Raw genomic sequence first — 17,286 nt, 5'->3', positions numbered from 1 at the left:
GAGAGATGGATGGGTGAGAGGTAATGGCCCCTTTGGACTTGTTCCAGGAGTAGAATCTTTTCCATTTCCCTGCGTATGATTTTTCTGGTGTTGGGCCTTCTGGCCTCTGTGATGATGTCCAGGACCTGCTTGCTTAACAGGGACTCCTTGTTAGCTTTTAAGGTATAAGCCATGGTGAAAGGCAGAGTCTGTAAGTCTGGGTGCAGTATCTTCCCCCTCACCTGGGTCAAGAGGTCTTGAGATCAGGGGAAGCTGCTTGGGGGGCTGAAAGGTCAGGCTGCGCAGTAAGGGTTACCAATGCTGGGCCAATCTGGAGCAATGAGGATGGCCTTTGGTCTCTCCTCCCTTATTTTGATCAATACCTTGGAAATAAGGGGCAGAGGAGGGAACGCGTACACAAAGAGGGAGTTCCAGAGGAAGGTTAAGGCATCCACCTTCAATGCTAGGAGGTGATACTTCCTGGTACAGAATTTTTGCAGTTGGTGGTTGAGGTACGAGGCAGAGAGATCCACTTCCGGAGTCCCCCACTCCTGAGTGATTTGCAGAAAGATTTCTCTGTGGAGCTGCCATTCATGGTGGTCCAGTAAGTTTCTGCTTAGGAGGTCTGCCAGAGTGTTAACCCCTGTTAGGTATTGGGCAATTAGGTGTGGACCCATGGAGGTGGCTGTAAGCCAGAGGCTCATGGCTAACCTGCACAGGGGGTAAGATTGGGTCCCCCCCCTGTTTGTTGATATACCACATTACTGTGGTGTCTGTTTTTATAAAGAGAACCCCTGACCCGAGATAGGGTTTAAAAGATGTCACAGCCTTTTGTACTGCCATCATTTCTTTCTGATTGATGTGCAAAAGTAGTTGCTGGGCATCCCAAAGTCCTTGGGTGGACCTGCCTGCTAAGTGAGTGCCCCAAGCAATGTCTGAGGCGTCGGTGGTGATGATCTGGGTTGGAAGGGCGGAGGATAAAGGTAAGACCCTTGTTCCTGCCACAGGCCTCTGCCCACCAGAGTAACTCAGCACTTATACATGGAATCAAAGGGAGAGAGGTCTCTAGGGACTGAGAGTACTGGCACCAAAGGTTCTTTGAATACCACTAAAGTTTTCTCATGTGAAGCCTGGCCAGAAGGATGAGAAGGATGCAAGATGCCATGTATGCCAGGACTTGCAGGAACTTCCTCGCAGTGAAGTGACTTCTGGAAGCCAGCTGGGTAAAGTAGAGAGGCAGGAAGCTTTGCTTTTCTGGGGATAGGAAGGCCATTTGGGATGCTGTGTCTAGCACAGCACCCAAAAAAATGATCTTCCTGGTGGGATTTTGCTTTGACTTCTTCTCATTGATGGTGAACCCTAGGGAATTTAGGAGTGATCTGACAAAGAGAAGGTCCTGCAGCAGCTTTTCTTTGCACTCTGCCTGAATAAGGCAGTCGCCCAGGTAAGGGCAAAACTGTATACTTCTCTGTCTATTGAATGCTATGGCCGGGGCCAAGCATTTGGTGAATACTCTGGGAGCAGTAGATAAGCCAAAGGGCAGCACAGAGAAACTACAGTTGTGTACCTACCATAAATGTAGATGTTCGAGTGTATTCACTGTTGCAGTCATTACACTTGGGTTATCCTGCTGGCAGGCTACCCGCAGTCGGTCCGAATTCCAAAGTCCTGGTCCAGCGTTGGTTGCTGTCAACTCTTCCCTGACGTCAGTGCGCTAGGGGTGCAAAAGACGCAGCTGACACCATTTTCTTCAGTTTTTCTTGTCCCAGATGTCAGGTGCCCCCAAAAGGGTAGGCTAAAAAACATTGCTTATAAAAGCATGCACTAAAATAAACAATACCTTCATCTAGAAGCAAATACACCCCATAGGTTGTATAGGATAGAGAAGTACAGATAAGTCCCAGCAAAGAAAGGGGGATGGTGGATGGGTAACCTGGACTGCAACAGTGAATACACTTGAACATTTACATTTATGGTAGGTACACAACTGTACTATGTTCGTGTTTCACTGCTGCAGTCATTACACTTGGGTTGAATCCCAAAGCTGAGGTTGGGCAGCTGGGTCTAAATATAATTAGGAGTGGCTATAAGGCCCTGCAGAACTGCAGTGGCAAAGCTTGCTCTGGATTTATAGTAAAGAGGTAAGTGGTAGTGCTTAGTAAAAGTGTTCACTGAAGTCCAAGTTGCAGCCTCCAAAATATCCTTGGTTGGTACTTTTCTGAGGAAGGCTGCTGAGGTGGCTGCTGCCCTGGTAGAATGTGGTCTAATGCCCTTAGGCACTGACTTGCCATTTTGTGAATAGCTGAAACAAATGCAGTATCCTATCCATTTTGAAATAGTCTGCTTTGAGATAGACTTTTCTTGTGATCCTGCAGTATATGGCACTAAAAGTTGCTCAGTCTTTCTGAAAGCTTTAGTTTTGTCCAAGTAGAAGCGTAGCTGTCTGTGTATGTCCAAAGAATGCAGAAGTCTCTCCTCTTTATTCTGTGGGTTTGGGAAAAAAGTAGGCAAATGAATGGTTTGGTTAAGAGCCACACTGAATACTACCTTAGGCATAAATGCTGAGTTTGCCCTTAGAGAAACCTTGTCCGGATGGAAGATAATAAAATGTTCCACAGCCATTAATGCCTGTAACTCAGACTCTTCTTGCTGAAGTTATTGCTAGTAGCAGAGCGGTTTTCCATTATAAGAATTTTATCTCAGCTGTATTGGCTGGCTCGAAAGGAGGCTGTGTGAGTTTTTCCAAGACAAAATTGAGGTCCCATGCAGGTATTGGTGCTCTCTTTGGAGATCTTATATTTTTGGCCCCCCTGAGGAGCTGCCTAAGCAATGGATGTGAAAAAATAGGAGGGTCTGTATTGTAATGAGCTGAAATGGCAGAGGCATGGATCTTAACTGATGAGAAGGATAGGCCTTTGTCCAGCATCTCAGTTAGATATTGTAAAATCTGAGGTATATTTGGAACAAGCATGTCAATTCCTAGTGCCTGGTTCCAAGCACAGAATCTCTTCCATTTTTCTGCATAAGATTTTATGGTGCTGGGCCTCCTGGCCTCCAAAATAACATCCATAACCACTTTAGAGAGAGGTGTATTCTGAATGGTTACACAATCCGCAATGCAGTTAGATTTAGGGTTCTGAGTTGGCTGTGCAGGATCTGATTGTTTTGTTGGGTCAGTAAATAAGGAATTTGAAGCAATGTCCAGGCTGGTCCTTGGGACAAGCTCCTTAGGATTGGGTACCAGTGTTGGCGTGGCCAATCTGGGGCAATTAGTATCATTTGTGGCTTCTCCTGTCTGACCTTTAGGAGTACCTTGGGAAGGAGAGGCAGTGGAGGAAAGGCATATACTGTAAGGTTGTTCCAGCTGAATGACAAGGCATCCACTTTCCATGCTTGTTTGTGATATGTCCTTGTGCAGAATCTCTGAAGTTGGCAGTTGTGAGGGGAGGCAAAAAGATCTATGTCTGGGCATCCCCATTTCCTTGTTATCATGCTGAAGATTTGTCGATCTAGCTTCCACTTGTGAGGATCCATGAGGTTTCTGCTTAGTTCGTCTGCCAAAGCATTTGTTTTTCCTGGTAGGAATTGTGCTTGCAGGTGTACTTGGTAGGTCAATGCTGTGTTCTACAAAATCATGACTTGTCTGCAGAGAGGGTTGGAATGTGTGCCCCCCTGCTTTTTTATGTACCACATAACTGTGGTGTTGTCCGTCTTTATCAGCAGCTGTCCTGGATGAAGTAGGTCCTTGATGGCTGTCAGGGCATTTTGTACAGCTAGCATCTCTTTTTGATTGATGTGAAGATGCCTTTGGCTTGGGGGTCATGTGCCCCTAATACATTTTCCTGCTACGTGGGCCCCCCAGGCATAATCTGACACATCTGTTGCTATTGTTTGCCTGGCTGTGGGTAAAGTGAATGGCTGTCCCTTGTTGTGGTGACAGGCCTGTGCCCACCATAGAAACTCCTGTTGCAGGCAGGGAATGAGTGAAATTAATGATTCCAGGCTCTGGCAATGTTGAGTCCAAACACTTTTTAGATAACATTGTAGTTTCCTCATATGCAGTTTTGCCTACGGAATTAGCAGAATGCAGGAGGCCATGTAGCCCAGAGCCTGCAGAATTTTTCTTGCAGATAACTGGGTCTTTGTTACCATGCTTTCGAAGTAAGAAATCAGTTGCCTTTGTCTGGTGTGAGATAAGCCATTTGGGCAGTTGTATTTAAGCTTGCACCCAGGAATATCATCTCTTGAGATGATACTAGTTTTGATTTCTTTTCATTTACTGTGTACCCTAGGCAAATTAGTAATCTTTTTACAAACGCCAGATGCTTTAGTAGAATGTCTTTGGTCTCTGCCTGAATAAGGCAGTCGTCCAAGTAGGGATATATTTGAATTCCTCATTGTCGGCAAAATGCAATTACTGGTGCCAGGCATTTTGTGAAGATCCTGGGCGCAGTAGATAAGCCAAAGGGCAGTGCAGAGAACTGGTAGTGCATTGAGCCAGCTGTGAATCTGAGGTATCTTCTGCAAGATTGTCTGATTGGAACATGCAGGTATGCCTCGTTGAGGTCCGAAGTTACAAGCCAAGCCTTCTTGCCTAGCATGGACAGAAGCTGTTGTAGAGTAAACATTCTGAATTTTGGAACGCCCAGAAAAGTATTTAGAATAGACAGGTCCAGAATTGGTCTCCATGCTTTGTCCTTTCTTGGTACTAAGAGAAGTCTTGAGTAAAATCCTTGTCCCTGCTCTTGTTGTGGCACTGGCTGAATGGCCCTCATGTCCATGAGAGATGAAACTTGTTTTTGTGCCTCTGCACATTGTGTGGCAGGTCTGGCAAACCTTTTGCTTTTGGAAGGGTGTGAAAGTGGAACCTGTAGCCCTGAGAGACTATATTTAGGACCCAATTGTCCTGGGTGATCGTGTGCCAATTTTGTGGAAAAAGTGCTAGCTTTCCCCCTAAGGGTGCTGCCAAAAGATACGTGCTTGGCATTCTTTGAGAGAAGTCATTGGGACGGTTTCCTATATGGCTGTGATTTGTCTTCTCCGCTTTTGGAGGTAGAAGCACCCCATTGTTTGGGCCTGTATGAGCCCTGGGGCTGTTGTCTGCCTCTAGGGCGTCTGTATCTGCCTCTTTGTGGCCTGTCTGACACAGGAAATAACCAACTCTTAGAAGGCCAGTTCCTGCTAAATCTGGGTGGCTGTACCTGTAAGAAATCCTTCACTGTCTGCATAGATTTAGCTTTATCCTCCATTTTCTTCAACACCTCTTCTGCCTTAACACCAAAGTAACATGCTGTAATGGAGCACCCAATAATTTTGCTTTAACATGATCAGGCAGAGTCTGTTCCTTTAACCAAGCATGCCTTCTAATAGAACATGTTACAGCAGCCCTGCAAGAGGCCTCCAGTGAATCATAACCACATTGCAAAGTATGTTTTTCCACTTGTTCAGCTGCATGCAATAAATCCTGCAATTCCTTGTTCTCAGAACATTCAGCATTTGTCAACATTTTCTGTTTTAACAGAGACATTAAGTATTGCTGATATTTAAGCATATGAAACTGCCAATTTAAAGCCCTTACAGCCAAGGTAGCAGAAGTGTAAACTTTTTCCCCCCATCTGTCCAGTGCTCTTGAATCTCTATCTGAGGGGACAGGGTTTTTTGCAGTACCAGCCTTGACCCCTTTGGAACCCTGAGAAATAGTTTCTGGGTCAGCAGCAAGGTTTTTATATAGAAATTTATGAGAATCTGGAACCCTGTAGTTTCTGTCTGGCTTAACAGGTGCAGGAGGTAGAGTCGGGAGACAGGCCTGACTCTGAAAATACATCATCTACAATGTCTAGAACAGGTGGAATAGCAAAAGGTCTGTGCTGAGGTAGTAGAAGAAAGTCTCTGAGCCTTTTCTTAGAATCTGAATAATCCTGGCTCTCCCAGTGGAAATGCTCCCTCATGGTATGCAGGGTTTCCCCAAATGAGTAATCCTCAGGAGGAGAAGCTGAAGGAATATATTCTTCAGCATCAGAATCCTCATAGGGAGGAATAGAGTATCCCTGTTCTGAAGAGGAGTCAGAGGAAATGGAAACCTGATCAGAGGAATCATATTCAGTGTCTTGCCTAGGCCTCTTATCAGGAGTGGGATGGGAACCCCTGATCAAAGTAATTAGGTCTTCGGCCATTTTGAGCATCTGTTTCTTAGGCATGGAAGTCTGCCCTGGAGAATGCTCTACTTGTTTCCTTGTCTTTAAAACTGTTTTAGTCTTTGTCTTGGATGCTGAAGTTGGCTTGATATAAAGCTGTGTAGGTCTGAAAACACCCTCAGAAGCCGATGAGTGCTCAGCGGCTCCGGACCCATCTGAGGGATTAGTTTCCGAAGGCCCAATACCTTGAGTATCCAGGGGCCTAGCTGTCTCCATTTGGGAGTCTGAGGCGGCCTGTGGCTCTGAGGTAGCGGGTGTCAGGGGCTGCGAAAGTGCCTCACTGAGAACCGACGAACCGGTGACTGGCCTAGAAGAGGCTTTGTCGTCGGTTTTGGACCTTGGATACCTGTCCTTTTCTTTTTCCTTGCGCTTTTTATGAATTCCGGTCGTCGGTTGTTCCAACGGCATTATATAGTTAAACCTTCGGCCAAAGTAATGAAAAGCAAAATCGTACCGACGCTCAATAGTGCGTTGGTTAATTCTAGCACAAAACCGACAAATACCAACGTCGTGGGTCAGGGCCTAGGCAAGGAATAGAGTAAGAATGAAAATCCTTATGAGATATTTGCTTCCCACAAGAAATACAATTGTTAACTTTTTCTGACATCGGTCTGGAGCAAGAAAAAAGTTTCCCCAACGGGGTACTTAGCTTTATAGAAGACTTCGGATCTGAAATTCAATTTCGAAAATCTCAGGAGTCGGCCGACCAGCACTTGCGAACTGCTTTTGCTTCAGGCACCGCACGGCAAGAAAGACTTAAGAAAATGGCATCAGCTGCATCTTTTATACCCTTGGCGCACTGACGTCAGGGAAGAGGCGATAGCAACTGATGCCAGACCAGGACTTTGGAATTCGGGCCGACTGCGGCTAGCCTGCCAGCAGGATAACCCAAGTGTAATGACTGCAACAGTGAAACACGATGAACATCTGAAAGTGTTGAGAGCCTGGTCTGAAGCACAGAAATTTCCTGCATGATCCCCTGATGGGGGATGTGGAGGTAGGCATCTTTTAGGTCTAGGGTCACTAGCCAGGCATTTTTTGTTAGTATAGGCAGCAGCATTTTGAATCTGGGGACCACCAGGGAGGTGTTCAGAATGGATAGATGCAGGATGGGGCACCAAGTGCCCTCTTTTCTGGGAACGAGGAATATTGTGGAATAAAAGCCTTTGACTGTTTGATCTGACAAGTTCTCCTGCCCCCTGGAATATGAGAGTTTGGACCTGTTTCAGTGCTTCTGCCCATTGATTTGGAGGCAGGTCTGGGTACTCTCTTGGGATTGGGATGTCGCTGAAAGAGAATTTCTATCCCTGAAAAATTTCCTTTAAGACCCATTGGTCCTTTGTTACAAAAAGCCAAGAAGAGGGAGAGCCTTCCTGCTAGTTTTTGAGTAGTGAAAGGAGGGCAATGGGGGGAGGGGGAGTCATTGCGAGTGCTTGCCATAGAAGGTTGGCTTAGAACTCCCTGCCTTAGAGACAGATGTGGTCCATTGTTTGCATCTCTGCTGGCCCTGGCATAGGGGCTGGATGGTCTGTCCTGCAGGGCTTACCTTGGCACTGTCTGCTAGGTGCAGGGAAGGCCCAGTGCTTAGAGGAAAAGTTGAATCTGAGAGGTTGACCCTGAAAAAAATCTTTAACTGTTTGCATAGATTTTGCTTCGTCTTCCATCTTTTAAAGCACCTCTTCTGCTTTCCCCCTTCAATAAGTTTAGACTTGACACGATCAGGGAGAGGTTTTTCCTTCAGCCATGCATGTCTCCTAATAACAGATCCTGTCACTGCTGCCCTGCTAGAGGCTTCTAGGGCATCATATCCATATTGTAATGAGTGTGTGGCCCCTAGACAAGTAGAGTGTAGTAAATCTGCTCTTTTGAACTGGCATAGTCAGGAAAGGTAGCAATCTTCTGTTTTAATAGTTCCAAAGTGTGTTGTTGATATTTTAACATATGGAACTGACAACTGAGTGCTCTGATGGCTAAGGTTGCAGAGGTGTATACTTTTTTACCCATATCTGCCCAGAGCTCTGGAGTCTTTGTCAGAAGGAAGAGGATTCTTGGCAGAACTAGCCTTAGCTCCTTTAGGTCCCTGTGTAATGACCTCTGGGTCTGCAGCAGGATTTCTGTACAGGTAATTGTGAGAATCCGGTACTCTGTAGTACTTGTCTGGTTTACTGGGAGCAGGAGGGAGGGCATCAGGGGGTAAGCGGGATTCATGGAAAACATCATCCACCACTTCTAAAATAAGGGGTATGGCCAGGGATCTGTGATGAGCAGGTCCAGAAACTCTCTAAGTCTTTTCTTAGACTGTGGGAAGTCCTGAGATTCTCAATGGAAATGTTTCCTGAGGGAGTGAAGAGTTTCTCCAAAGGAAAGGTCCTCTGGAAGGGAGGCAGAAAGGATGGATTCCTCTGCATCTGAATCCTCGTAAGCAGTTAAGGAATGCTGCTCTTCATAAACTGAATGGTCTGATTCCTCAGAATCCTGTTCTTTCAATTTCTGGAGAAGGGTGCGTTTTCCTTTTAGAAGTTGTGGCCAGACTACCCCGGTTAAGGGAGAGGAGATCTTCCTCCATTTTAAGCATTTGTGCTTGGGGTGGTAGAGCAGTAGCAAGATGGTGGCTAGAAGTAGATTTCTTAGGAGCGGCCTGGCATCTAAGCCTGAAAGAATCCGTCGGTCTGAGAGAAATAGTAGTCGGATGCAAAGACTTTTTTCTAGATTCGGTAGTGCAAAAGGCCTCCTCGGAAGCTGGTGCCTGTGTCACAGCTCCAGACCCAACCGAGGCAGAGACAGCCAAAGGCTCGGAAGATGAAGAAGATTTCTACGGCATACCGGACTCAGAAAGGGTCTCTGTAGAGGCCTGTGTAAATATCAAATCAGGCATCAGGGGTTGTGAAAGCGCCTCACTGAATTCCAGAGAACTGATGACCTGCTTAGCAGTAGTGTCAGAAGGCTTAGCTTTGTGCGGTCTGTCTCTATATTTATCTCTATACGTTTTTCTGGAATGTCCACAGATGGTTGGCTGACAGACGCCATATCAGAATGCGAACACAGAACACAAAAATAACGGTCTACAAAAAGATTTCTACAGTAAATGGTCTGGGCCTAAACAACTGATGGAGTAAGAATGGAAGTCTCGTGTGGGATCTGCTTTCCACAGGTGAGACCATTGTTAACTTTTTCAGACATCGGTTAGTGCAAGAAAAAAGGATCCCCAACGGGGTACTTAGCTTTAGACGTTTTCAGCTGAAATTCAACTTCTGGTAGGGACTGACTGGCACTCGTGCAAACTGCTTCTGCTACGTGCTCCATGGCAAGAAAGACTGATGTAATGACGCTGGCTGCCTTGCTTTATAGCACTGACGACCTGACATCAAACTACATGCGACTGCAGCCGATGCAAAAAAAAAATTGACTCTGGTATTTGGGCCGGCCAATGGCTACCACAGCAGGGATAACCTGCAGGTGATGACTGCAACAGTGAAATAGGAAGAACATCTAAGCCAACACGGGAATGAAAGAAAGATTCTGCCAGTTGGGACAACTAATTAGGGGTACAGGCAACAGGCAATAGGGGTTGGAATTTATTGGAGAAAACTGACAAAAGAACCAAGGTATTGGGAGGAAATAACTAGACAGCGACAGGTAATAGACTGGGAAGACACCAAGTATTTATTTGGATTGCAGGTTAGAAACTGCCTTCTCTATCAAAGACTGATAGAATATGGGAAAAGGGAAAGAAATGGGGGGGGGTTCCTAAATGAAAGACCAACACTGGTAGAGTTTTTAGTAGAATCTAGAACAGAAACTGCTATTAAAGCAGGAGACTAATTAGTACAGCATATAAAATATTGCATGATAAATATAAGAATCAATTAGAGGACATTAGAAAGGATTGGGAAGAGAGAGTGGATAAGCAATTCACAACAATACGACTGGGGGATATATGTCTTCCAAATATGCAACAAAATCTAGATTTAGGAATTTTGCTTGGAAATATTTACATAAGTTATTTTTAAACCCCAGAGAATATGGTATGCATGCCTTCAGTTATCAAGATGCCAGCACGGATGTAAAATCTCTGACATCTGTCAGGATAATGGTGCCTCTGGATGGCTTTTACCTTAGTGGATCAGAAAGGATGTTCCATGTTGGGGATTTCCCAACTGGAATGACATTATTGGCCAGAAGTACAACAGGGGGAAACTTGATAGTCAAAATGATGGAAAGGGGGGTATAGAAAAGATTATGGCAACAAGATATGCATGTAGTAGAAGCAAAGAAAAATGGTGATGCAGTGACATTTGTCAGCACTACTAAGATATAAACTCTGAATTCAGTGAAACAGCAGAAAGCAGCAAAACTGGCTGCTGGTCAGAAAATCTTATGATTAATGACACAGCCTTTCTGGACCTTGCCAAGGCCTTTGGCACCATCTCCCACTCTAGAATCACAGATAAAGTTACTAAGCTGGGCATTAATCCCTACGTCACTCAATGGGTTGCCAACTGGCTTACTGACAGAACCCACACTGTAAAAGTAGCCGACTCCAAATCCAGCTCCAGACAAGTGGAGTACCTCAGGGTTCAGTCCTGGGACCACTCTTGTTTGGCATCTACTTCTCGGAAGTACAGGCCAATACTAAGGGACTCTGGCTAACAAATTTCGCAGATGACTGCAAACTGGGAGCCATTATTGAATCTCCAAATGATGTGGATACTCTACAAAAGAGCCTTACAGAAACAGATGCTTGGTGCCAGAGCCATGGGCTCAAGCTCAATGCCAAGAAATGTATAGTTATCCCCTTTGGGAAAAAAAATGTACCCGTGAATTACCACATAGGTAGCAGTACACTAAACACCAAAAGTGTGATAACAGACTTAGGGACACAGGTGGACAGTAGTCTCACCTTCAATAACCACACTGCCACAACAGTCAGGAAATCCTTCTATGGGGCACACCCTTATCACCAAGGGCTTTTCATCCAGAAAAAATGAGGTAATTGTCCCACTGTACTCATCCCTCATTAGACCCATTATAGAATACAATGCCCCATTTGGTATGTACCTCTCAAGATACCTGCAACAACTGGAAAGGCTGCATAAATCCCTCACTAAAAGAATCACAGGCCTAAAGAAGATGCCCTATGCTGACTGCCTTAAAAAACTCCAGCTATACTCTGTTGCATACAGTCTACTCAGAGGCAATCTCTGCTTAACATACAAGGCCATGTCAAATCCAGAGCTGTTGGACATGCTACACTTAAAGAAGTCCCAATCCCTCAGAGCCACACGCTCCAGGGATCTAAACCTTGTCATCACAACAAAAAAAACATGCTGGAGGGATAATTTCCGGACCCAGAGACTCCCCAGACTCTGGAACAGACTGTCCATACATGTCAAGCAGAGTGCCTCTTTGGCACTCTTCAAAAGGAACCTTGACGACTGGCTGGGAGAAATGAAATTCACCCCGAGGATCACGTCAGTCACCCTGCTAGACAAGGGTCCAGGGAAGTAAATAGTGTGGGAAGAAATAGCCATGGAATTGCTATGGCTAGGCTTGTATAGGCCCTAGGGCTGATAGCCTAGTACCAACCTACGAACTTATTTACAAACTGCAGTATGTGTACTTCAAGCTGCTGATTATTCTTAAACTGATATTCCAACTTGTTTACTGATTTTCATTTTCTGCAATGTAAACATATTAATATTTCCCATGAGGTAGTCATCTTTGTATGCTGAGATGAAGTCCAGTTACAATCACAGGTACAACTGAGCAAACTAAGGCACGTGGAAGAAACAGGAATTACTGTTAAAGAGCACAGGCCTGACTAAATCTGTGAAATTACATCACGTAACAGTCAAAAAGCAGGACTTTCTGACAGAACGTACATTTTCACAATATTTAAAACAACATATTGAAAGGGAACATTTTCTTTAGACCGCTGAGATAAGACACCCCACTATGCTAATGCTAAGTTGTTAACAGTGTTTGACGCTAACCAATGGTTCTGGCAAATTAGGCTGGATGAGAGTAGCTTGAAATTGTGCACCTTTAAATACTCTGTTGGGTAGACATATATTTTCAAGCTTAGAGTTCACAATTACACACGGCACAAAAGTATCCCCCAAGAGAAACAACTGAGATGACTGAAAATGCAAAGTGCTGCCAATATAACTAATCATTTAGTCTGGGTTTTTATCAAACAGGAGCATAACACAATTCTTATTACAATGATAAACAGGCATGCAATTAAACAGAAGTGTCAAAGCTTTGTTTCAACTCTCAAGCACATAACGTGTTGACTGCTGAAGGCTTTAAACCTTATCATGATAAAGCTAGAAATACAGCTATGCTGCATTTTGCTAATTTTGTTTTATAACATTCACTGGCATGATACAACATTTTTCCAAGTTCACTCCAAACTTGTCAGCTGTAAAAGGACCCCCCCCTACCTAGAAGCTCCCAAAGCATGACATTGTTTGGTCTTGGTAAATGGAACTAGACAGAAGCTTTAAAATGTTACTTTTGGAACTCTCACACTGATCATCAATAATTTGATAAAATCGTATACTCTACATGCAGATGCTAGTCAAAAAAGGACTTGGAGCAGTTCTACTGTAAGAAGGTAGTCAGTAACAGTTTTAAATTCAGTCTCTCTTAAGTGCATGTCCTGGAATAGTAAGATGGAGTATGAAAATGGGGACTTGAATATACTAAGTCCAAGACACTGTCTTGTGGAGTATTCCCTCTCCAATGAAATATACTAAATTTCAGAGTTAGTATGCATCACATTGCACTGGGTGTTGGAAATGCAGAAGGTGTTCACCCCTTTCAAAACATGACTTAACAGGAGAAAAGCAATTGTCAACATTCCCTGCTCTCCCCTTTAGTTTTGATATTTTTTTCACGTTATTCCAGGAATCTCAATTACAGGTCTTAGAATTACAATACGAAGCGAGTGTAGATGGAGACCTTATGGGTCAAAATATTTGAATGATGCACAAAACATGCTATGTCTAGACTGAAATGAAATGGTGGCTAAAACTTTGGGTTATCTGAAGTTCCAAGACTGTATGTATGGCAATAAAGCGATCACGGCACTACAAAATACATTCAAGAAATCTCATCCCAAAGCACCAGCAAGACTACACAGGATGTTACTACCTTTTGTAAAAATATTACCTGGAAGGCCATCATAAGTTACATGATGTTAATGATCATAGTTGATACCATGAAAACAATAAATCTAAAGGAATGTATAAAGCATTTAATGAAGAAATACTCACTTCTTTGAATTTCTTTATCACACAAGTCTAATGAAAGGTTGTAGAAACTCAGTCAGAACAAGATAAGACATTGAACTTAAGTTTTTTATGACATATAACAGTGAATGGGTGGCCAGATAATATTAAATCCAAATAGATTTATTTGCTTTGCTTGTTTGTTGTCCAGTGATAGTGATTACTCCAATTTAGCTGTATGATGATGCCATACTGACAAAAAAGTTGCATTTGGAAACCACAGTGTAAAAAGGAAGGGCCATAATATTCTTTATTGGCCTTATATGTCTGAACAGACTGATTAAATTGTACAAAATGGTGACACCTGTAATACATTTGGAAAGCAAAATTAAAAGGAGAAAATTACATTAAATGGCATTCCACATCTTCTACAGATGAAAAGTAGAAAAGAATTTTCAGTCAGCAGTTTTGCAACTTTATGAAACAGTAGGAATTCAAGTACACTATAACTTCTATGAATCCACAGAGAAAAGGACAAGCAGGCTTCACAGGACAATCATATTATGAATTACAACAATTTAGAAAATTTGGACTGTTAACAATTCTTGAGAACAGAAATATGCTAAATATATCCTGTAGGCTTTCCACCACCTAAAGTGTTGCTGGGTAGGTATATTAAGTGCAGAATATTTACTTCTTAAGTTGTATTAATAACAGACCGTTAAAAAAATTAAATTATTGCAGGAATGTCAGTATAAGCAGATGTTCTTATATTACAAATTTAATTTTTTTTCTATCCTGTAAAAAAAGTGTAGGGATAAATATAAAAAATAAAATTACTGCAGGAATGTCAGCATAAGCAGATGTTCTTCTATTACAAATCCTGTAAAAAAAGATAAAGTGTAGGGATACATACCATTTGTATAGATTTCAGCTCTATGTTAAACATGGACAAAACTCTGACTGTGACCCAGGCAGCCTGAAATCAGTGCTGGAACAGCAAACCAGGGAGGGTGGCAGTCAGCATCTGTTGCTATTCTGCCCATCATCAGGGAAGGAAGATGGCCTCACCTGCTGCAGTGCTTGCACCTACTTGAGAAAGACGTGCATAATATGCAGAGCACTGGCCAGGGATGCCAGCATGGCAGCCTTCAGGGGAAGGCACAGCAGGTCATCATGCGGACAAACACACGTCAGATACTGGGGAAAGAGGCAGCTCCAGTACATGGAAATACCCCATGACAGTCTGGGTATCAAATACCACAGTCAGTTTTCACCCAGTGTTGGGAGAAAACTGAGCAAGGTTGTGATGACAGCCAGATGGTCAGTAGGAATGGGGGGGGGGGGAGAAAAAAGAATGTACATGCTTAGTTAAAACATTCATTATAGGGACTGTATTTAACATACACAGTTATTGACAGTATTTGGAATCAGATTGGTGAACTAATTTGATATCTGCTACTTTGTATAACAAGATACACAAAGTATAATGGTGTATAAAAAATGCTGTGCAGGTTATTTCTTAAGTAAGCATGATATACGTAGCAATGTATGTACTTGTACCTGTACATGGGCATTACAGCTAATGGTATTTAGTCTGTTTGATCTTTTCACACACTCGGATCAGAAAATATTTTTGAAGCAAGCCTTACGGCTCTTCTCTAGACTATGCTGACTGTGTGAATACTTAGTGCATGTATATGACAGTGGTCTGGAATTCTTAAGCATCAAGTACAAAAAGGTAAACTAAACTGCATGACAGCAAGAAAAAGCAGTGGGTTGCACATTTCTTAACACAGGTGCAGTGATACCATGTGGGCCAAAGAGACTGAGAATTTTAGAATATCAATGGGACAAGGTCACCACAAGAAAATTACTAAATGTTGTATGTGCAAGTACACTTGTTTACATTTTCTGACAACCTGCTGTTTATACACTGAAGAGGAACCTTTTTAAATTGATGACATACAAAGAATTGTAATCTTAAAGTACATAAAACAGAGCAACACCAGCACAAAATAAAACCATTTCTATAATCTTGTGCCATTTAGAAAAGTTCTGAACACAACAAAAGAAAATAGCCTGCACTCACTAAGGAGGTAAGATCTGATGCATATGTGCTCTTTGCCAGGAATCAATCAGTTAAAGCACTGGTTAGCTAAATAATAGTACTGCCGCAGGCATTTATTTCTTATAATTCTGTATTTATATCTGTGATTAAAATGAATGAGCATCTCTTCTGCTATACAGCTTGCTGGGGCACAAACAACAGTAATGAAGGAAGAATAATGAATCAGTACTGTTTAATGGTTGCTAATCTATGTAAAGAACACATCAGCTAAAGTTATTAATCAGCAGTCTGACTCTGACTGTTCCTCATATTACATACCACCAAAGAGGTTTTGAAAAGGCCATACACCCACTGCATTTATACAGACTAACACCAACATCTCTGTACCTTGAACTAAAGGGACTGCTCTCCAAGGTACTGCAACTACCAGACTCCCTTTTCCAATATCACAAGTGCAGTCTTAAGAATTTAACATTAACTATTTAACATTTCTTTGCCTCTCAGACTCCAGCACACATGAATCTGTGCCACTTAGCATTTACTTCTCCATAAACTCTAGGTGGCACTTAACTGGTTCTGTTACTAATTACCATACTATCCAGCAATGACCTCAAGACGAGCTTCTTCTGTACAGACCAGACACAAGTTCAATGGATGACAGCCTTTTGGTGTGTCCAGTCACTACATCAGGAAGGAGCTACTACCGGATTTTCAAAATGTATTCTTCAAAGTTTCAAGCAGATAATGTTCCAAATGCCTCACATTTAACTGTTGTTTTATATTCTGAGATATACTTATACTGTTTACTTCTACTCCACTCTCTACTTCATAACAATTTAGCTGCTGCTCTTTTCCACAGTTTGCTTCTTTTTCCTCCAAACATTATAAACTGTGTAAGCCTCTGTTGTCGAAAATAAATGTTTTCACTGTTAACTGCATATTTCCTGTTCTTATCCCGAATCAATTAAATTATTAAAGTGATGAATATGGAATGACTTTATATCTTTCTTTTGATGGATTTATTCACAAGAGTAACAATACTAAATACCTGCAATTTTGTCAGGGTATCAAATTACAGACTGTTACTATACTTTACACTTGACTTATGAGTAACGCATATTAAAATGGATTGCAAACAATTCAACAACAAACTGAGTCAACACATGGCTAAACATGCACTGTTCATTCAGCAGCAAAAATGACAGTAAAAATGGTTAAAACCTATATCTTTACTTCATATAAAAATAATAAAAATGGTAATCACTTTTAAAGCTCTTCTTGTTGCTTCATCAGATCAATTTAACAGTTCCAAAACACTTATTTTACACTTAAAATCAGTATAAAATATGTTTTAGAACTGTTAAATTGGTTTGGACTGGTTACAAGTTTTGGAGCGGAGCATTTACTGCATTCATTGTAGCAGTTTGTTTTGTGATTAAAATGGATTGTATTTTGGTTTTCTCTCTCTCTCGCTAAAAGGAGCAATGTTTCTCCAGGTGGACAACCTAGCAATTAAAACTGTTCCACTCAGATCAAAATGTTTTTTAGTCTATATGACTTGTGCAAAATCGAACATAGAATCAACAAAAATGTGCTGCCATTAGGAAAATAACTTAGCACCTTACAATGACTGCAAGTCCAAAGACTCAAGAATAGAAGTGCAAATCTGAATGGCACTAATAACACTCCAAGAACCATGTCTTCTCAAATACCAAGTCTTCTCAAACTTGGATTTAAGACTCCTCAAAAAACAAAGGATGGGGCACAAAAGAGACTGAAACCTACTTTCTCAAGCACAGAAAGTAAC

General features: G+C 42.4%; 1 protein-coding gene across 2 annotated transcripts in view; it reads right to left on the bottom strand.

Moving 5' to 3' along the window:
- The window catches only part of EXOC6B (exocyst complex component 6B), a 5,967,963-nt gene that overhangs the window by 4,492,151 nt on the left and 1,458,526 nt on the right, over positions 1 to 17,286 (bottom strand). The window lies entirely within an intron of this gene.

Source organism: Protopterus annectens, chromosome 2.part2 (genome assembly GCF_019279795.1).
Source record: "Protopterus annectens isolate FY-2018-M chromosome 2.part2, PAN1.0, whole genome shotgun sequence".
Classification (NCBI taxonomy): Eukaryota; Metazoa; Chordata; order Ceratodontiformes; family Protopteridae; genus Protopterus; species Protopterus annectens.
Note: the sequence above shows the minus strand (reverse complement) of the source record. Positions and strands in the feature narration are given on the sequence as shown.